Below are 7,558 nucleotides of genomic sequence, written 5' to 3'. Positions count from 1 at the left end.
ATTCACTCACGGAGGAATCAATAAAAATGTCTGTAATGAATTCATTGCCCTTGAGAGATCCCAGAGTAGTGTGAAGAGATTTGAAGCAAAAATTGTGTTTGGCAAAAAAACAACGCAGCTGCTTTTGGATCGCATTCAATCACCTTAAATTCCTTCCCGCACTTGGTTCTAACTCCCCGAGCCTTGGCCCCGGAGAGACACAGCCACGCTGTTTCCATTTCACTGACCCGAACGGGTCTGATGAATGTGGGACGCCGCACAAAGCCCAACGCCAGCAGCCAGCCAGTCGATCCGTCCAATAGGAACAAAGAGCGGAGAAGGGGAAGCATGGGGCCGGTTGTTGTGGGGCTTTTGTTTTTCAAACCCCAAAAAGTAAAAGGAGGAGTAAATGTGTCAATATTTGCATTGAGGAACGGATGGCTTGCCGTCCTTTGATTGGTCGGTGTGGCGAGAGTGTGGTGGCTGTCCGTGGGGGGTTGGAGGGGGCTGGGAGGAGGGGCCTCAAACTCTAAGCTCTCTAGTGGCTGTAGGTGACACGGATACAGAAGACACAGCAGTTTGTAAAAGTAGTGAAATGCCAAATGGCAAAATAAGAGCACTGTCAAATAAACAGAAGGAGAAGTTATATTATAAGTTATAGTTATATCGGGGAATAAAAAAAGTGGGGCAAAGACATGTAAAAAATATAATTCATGTAAGAACTATAATTTATTTACATTTACATTAACATTAAGGGCATTTAGCAGATGCCTTTATCCAAAGTGACTTACAATAAGTCAAAGAAAGACAAACTATGTATCTCTGTCGGTGCAGTAAAGATATTCATAGAAACAAGTGCATTTTCATGAAGCACTAGATGCAATTTATACGATAAATATAAATGAGTTATCATAAATATAGATAATTACATCAAGTAAATACAATACAAAATGGAATGAAGAGCAATGGTGTCAGTGTCCAGATAGCACCTGGATGTATTCGTTAAATCAGCTACATTTCATTATTTGTGTGTTGTTTTTATGACCTACCTCCCAAAATATCATTGTCCAACTGTCCTGTGGTGCAGTGCTATCAGCCTGTGTCCGGAATCAACTGTTTCTCTTATCTCACCATGCTGGCTACAGCGATAGCCTTTAGCTTCAAGGCTAATCCCATCTCGCTGACCACTGTCCAACTGCCCCAAACTGTGACACATAATCCATAGATGAAGTGATTACAATCATCCAGCAAATGTTAAACAAAGTCAATAAAGTACTGTAGTGGAAAAGTGAGCCAAGTACAGATGAGAGTAGGTACAGCCTCTTTAATTTTACCTTTATAAACCAAGTACTCTGGAGTCAATCCTCATTGTGAAAAAACTAAAAGCGAAACAAATGACTAAATAACTAAAAGCTTATTTTTGCATGAATGAATCACAAACAAGTTGCTATTTAGTAGAAGCTATTCAAATCCAGAGCCACATACTGTGAACTCAGACTAGGCAATGAATGAGCAGGTGGGGTGTTAGGGTTTTCTGCATGGATGCCTACAGGCAGGCTGCAGACATGGGGATCGAACCCAATGCCTTTCATCTTGGAATCAAACACTCTGGCCACTAGACTACCCCCCAGCCCCCCCCCCCCCCCCCCCCCACACACACACACACACAAACACACTTACCTCCCCAGACCTCCATTACCACTTCGTTATCCACAACAAACAACCCTCAGTGAGGCGGTCAGCACATGATGGGCTTCCAGCAGGAGCGTTGGACTCCAGGGTTAGGCCTTGGAAGTACAGCTTCACCGCTTTGAACTCATGAAACATTAGGCTGAGAAATGAAGAAAGCCGTTTTGTTTCTGTTGATTTTAGAAACGCTTTGAGAGGTCAGAGCCCAGGAGGGTCAGAGTTGGAATCATACTAACTTGACTACTGACGGGGAGCGTCCTGGTGGACAGATATCACTCCCCACCCCCCGGGTCCGGAGCCAGGCCCTGTGTGGGTGACACACACATGAACATGAAGGAGGCTGATGGAGACGGGTTCTGGGACGGGTGATCCAGAGTTCTTTCCCTTGATGACCTCAAAGGCCCAGTGTGGCGGTGCTTCAACCCACAGGAATGCCTCAACTAGGGCTCCCGAACGCACACCGAAATAACACACACACACACACACACACACACACACACACACACACACACACTGTCATTAAGTGGGCGGCCAGTTTGGCCGCCCAAAAATGGTACCTTGAAATGTCTAAATGTAAATGAAGCTGAAAAGTACTGTGTGCCTGCTCTCCGCTCTATGAACAGAGCGATAACAACAGAGCCCACAGCCCACACACCTTAATGTGATGTTTCTGTCACCTTTACGTGTTTGTATGTTTGTACGCTGCCTTCCCACCCAGGGCTGAGTAATGAGGGTAGCATCCATATGAATGAATTTAGAATTTACATTTATATATTACTTATTACTTACCTTATTTTTACTTCATTTACAAATTGTATTTTATACTTAAATGCACCGCGGGTCAGAGACAAACTAAATTTTGGTTCTTCTATTTGTCTTTTTTTTTTGCCAGAGACACTGAGCTCCCAGACAGCAAGCTGGTGCTGTAGTAACCCACACACGGGCGTCGATCACAAAGGCATCCCACACCAACATAGGTGGACGTACTGCGAAAAGATGTAGGAGCAGAAAACACAGACAGACTAGCATCTGGCAGACTAGCCAGATGCATGGAGGATCGGAATGATTGGAAATACAGCTGGGGCACTTGTCCAAGGACGACCTAGAGCGAGATGTTTGGTGTGTCTTTGTGTGTGTGTGTGTGTGTGTGTGTGTTTGTGGGTCTATGGGTGTGTGTGTGTGTGTGTGTGTGTGTGTGTGTGTGTGTGTGTGTGTGTGTGTGTGTGCGTGTGTGTTTGTGTTTGTGTGTGTGTGTCTTTGTTTCTGTATGCTATTGGGCTACGCTATTCAGGACTCAACCTCAACCTGTGAGTGTCAGAAGAAATGTGTGTTATGAAGGGAGAAGCAGGGAGAAATAGAGACCAGGAAACAGAGAAGGAAACACAGAGAGGAGAGAGAGTGTGAGAAATGACATAAGGCAGAGAAAGGGCAATGAGACATAGGGAGTGAAGCGGTCAGCGCATTTCATGCAGAAAAAAAGGGAGACCTCCTCATGGAGACATGGAGACCTCCTCCTGGAGACATGGAGACCTCCTCATGGAGACATGGAGACCTCTTCATGGAGACATGGAGACCTCCTCATGAAGACATGGAGACCTCTTCATGGAGACATGGAGACCTCCTCATGGAGACATGGAGACCTCCTTATGGAGACCTCCTCATGGAGACCTCCTCATGGAGACCTCCTCATGGAGACATGGAGACCTCCTCATGGAGACCTCCTCCTGGAAACATGGAGATCTCCTCCTGGAGACATGGAGACCTTCTCATGAAGACCTCCTCTTGGAGACATGGAAACCTCCTTATGGAGACCTCCTCATGGACACATGGAGACCGGGTCCTGGAGACCGGGTCCTGGAGCATTGGTGTTGCATGGACCTTTGTTACCTTCATCACTATCTTCTCCTTGGTCTTTCTCATATTATTCATCACCTTTTTCCTTATCTTCATATTCATCATCTTCATCATCTTTTCATCACCTTTATCAGTATCTTCACCTTGACTTCATGACTGTATCTTCATCATCACCAACGTTATAATCTTCCCCTTGTATCATCTTCATCATCACCAACTTTATAGTCTTCATCTTTATTATCTTCATTATCATCACCAAATTTATAGTCTTCATCTTTATTATCTTCATCATCATCATCACCAACTTTATAATCTTCATCTTTATCATCTTCATCATCATGTCTACTTTATAATCTTCATCTTTATTATCTTCATTATCATCACCCACTTTATAGTCTTCATCTTTATTATCTTCATTATCATCACCCACTTTATAGTCTTCATCTTTATTATCTTCATCATCATCAGGTTGAGCACCCTCAACCTCAACCTGTGAGTGTCAGAAGAAATATATGTTATGAAGGGAGAAGCAGGGAGAAATAGAGACCAGGAAACAGAGAAGGAAACACAGAGAGGAGAGAGAGCGTGAGAAATGACATAAGGCAGAGAAAGGGCAATGAGACATAGGGAGTGAAGCGGTCAGCGCATTTCATGTAGAAAAAAGTCTTGCGAGGTCTTGGAATACAAACCCATACCTCGCAACACTTCCTGTGCTCCTAAACATTTTGTCACTCTCTGGATCTCAGCAGTGGATAGCCATGCAAACATTGCGTGATATTATTCAGCAAATCAAAGCGGGTTTGATCTATTTCGATTTTCTCTGCGTTTCCATGGTGACCCGGTACTGGCCTTAACTAATGGAATGTTCAGTGACTTAAGGGAGAACTGCATCGAGGATGAAACAAGTTTGTCCGCAAAAGGACTTCCTCTTCATTTGACTTATTTTGGTAGTATGCTGTCCGCTCTACAAAGAGACTCTTCTAAGAGACTCTTCTAAGAGAAGAACAGGCATGGGAGCTAGGAGTCTTCAACCAAATGCCTGAAAAAAAGAGACAAATATGTCCTGATCATGTTTCTTTTCATAGACCAGCGTTAACATCTTTGTGCCCAATTATCATCCGGGAAAATGGCCAGATGGCAATTTCAACCCATGGCTAGCCAATTTCATCTCTTCCACTTCCACCAATTTTCACAGGAACACTTGCTGAAATAATAGATTGCAAAAAAAACGATATAATAAAAAACTTAGAATAATATTGAATAAAAATACAGGGCACATCTATCTAATCCAAAGTCCTCTGGTTGGTTTGTGGTTAGGTTGGCTGCTTTCTCTCATGTCCTATTTTTTGTCCCAGAAAGGCCCAGCATGCCCTGCAGTGGTTCTGTTAGTGATTTCGCCCTGAAGGGGGGTGCTGACCCCCCACCTCCTCCTCCAGCCTCAGGGAGGCTCATCAATAAGGGTGGAAGTGGGCAAGGGGACTGGGGCGGGGGGGGGGGGGAGGGGGGGGCTCTGTTGGGGGTCTCCGTCGTGGTGAGATTAGCGAATCACAGCCTCAGTGGGACCCCAGCAGGGGGGGTACCCTGGTGTCCAATACTCACTTTACACACACACACACACACACACACACACACACACACACACACACACACACACACACACACACACACACACACAGAGACACAAATGCACTGGAAGAAACAAACAAACACACACCCGTACACACAAGCAACTACCTATACACACAGTTAGAGACGCACAGTCAGAGATTTTACACACACACACACACACACACACACACACACACACACACACACACACACACACACACACACACACACACACACACACAGGCAGGGATGGGCATGAGCAGACACGCATGCACATACACATGGACACAACCCCAAACACAGGCTTGCAGACGTACAGTGTGTAGCACTGTTGTTGATGCGTATGTGAACCACACTAGAACAAACATCAAATACAGCAGACAGGACAGACACCCCCCGAGGCAACACAAGGACATTAAAGACAAGCTGTCACAAATACAGACATGATGTTGGAGGGCTATTCACACACATATACATTCCTAGAGACAAACACACGCACGCACGCATGCACGCACGCACACGCACACACACACACACACACACACACACACACACACACACACAGAGGCAATATACACCCACATAAACTTAGACAAACACACAGACACAAATACTTAGACACAGGGACATACAAACAGAGACACACACACACACACACACACACACACACACACACACACACACACACACACACATTTAGACACAGGGGCATACAGACAGACAGACACACACACACACACACACACACACACACACACACACACACACACACACACACATTTAGACACAGGGGCATACAGACAGACAGACACACACACACACACACACACACACACACACACACACACACACACACACACACACACACACACATACACAAGCACACACACACACACACACACACACACACACTTGGACACATGAGGAGGAGGAGGCCTAAGTTGGTCTAAACAATGGCATGATGTCTTTTGGTTTTACATTTTTTCTCCAAGAGATATAATTGGCTGTGTAATGGTGCGGCACGATTTCAGGGAGGCCTTTTGTCCCGGAGAACTCTAATTAATAGGAAGAGAGCGCTTCAGCCTCTGCATAACGCTTGCATAATCTCCTGTGTACTCGCTAACGAGGTTACACTGTGTGTTGTTCCTGTGTGGTGTGTATAAAGCAAAGTAAAAATGTAAAAACGTCCAAAGAGGTAATTGGGAATTCACTGTAAACACTGAAAATGTGAAATAAAAAATCGCACAAAAGGAAATAACTTTTAATTGTGTGTGTAAAAGTGTGGTGCTATTTGGAAGGGTGACAGGGTTAATTGGAGATAATTTGTTTAATTGTTTCCCTTCTGGGTTTATTCAATAACTGTCAATGGGCCTCACATTCATATGTAAATGGTTGCTCGCATTTTCTCTTGAATACACTTGTTAAAATGAAAAACAAACTGAATCTCTCCCATTATATTTTCAATTAGTTTGGACATAAATTGTCCTATTTGACCAGAAATGTGCCTTTGATGTTTTAGTTCCAGTATTTTTTCTTTTGGAAGAACAACACTTTTCACTATACAATAACATTAAAACAATTTATTTTGCTATTTACAGTTGTAATAGTTTTGTCTGTCTAAATGTTAATTTTAATGGTCCAATATTGTTGTGTAAAAACCATGTAAAAACGATATATTATTCAATGTTCATTTGACATTTCCACAGAATAATATGATTTCCGCAGCTAATGTTTCCGGCTCTCAGAAATCCATTGCCGAAACATTTAGCAGAAGAGGTATTTTAAGAAAACTGTTACGCCGACTAAACGTAAATTAGAGGCTCTGGCATGAAAGAAACGCTCTGTCATTACACCATCACTCTCTCTCCACTTCCCTCTTCTTCTTCTTCTTCTCCAGTAATTTAGAGCTGCACGGAGGTCACCAATACTACCAGTGTCCACCTGATAACGTCAACAAACGTACGTGTATACAACGTACCCTCTCTTCAACAACCCTCTCTTCTTATCGTCCCGGCGGAGACGGCGCGGCTCGTAAACAGGGCAGCGAGGTGAAATCAGAGGGCGTGCGTTCGTTTTGTTTGGAGCAAATGAAAGGGTGGGGGTGAACGCCATTAAAGAGAGACCAGGGCGAGAAGGAGCTCCCAAACCCACGGCCCTGTCGGTTGTAAACACTCCCCAAGTCCACCAGGATGTCATAAAAACTCCCAAACTCAGGGAATTATGGTCCTAATAAAATACTTAAAATGGTAGGGAGTATAAGTGTGTGTGGGTATATATACACATCCTGAGGGAGTTGGGTGTACGTTGAAAATGAGGGCGAGGATACGCATGCGCGCACATGCAAAGACAACCGTGCGAACATGAGCTCAAGTTTATGACCTCGTCAAAAATATCATAAACTGTGCTGAAGAAAGAGGCTCAAATGGCG

This window comes from Micromesistius poutassou, assembly GCF_964030765.1.
Source record: "Micromesistius poutassou genome assembly, chromosome: 19".
NCBI classification, from domain to species: Eukaryota; Metazoa; Chordata; class Actinopteri; order Gadiformes; family Gadidae; genus Micromesistius; species Micromesistius poutassou.
Note: the sequence above shows the minus strand (reverse complement) of the source record.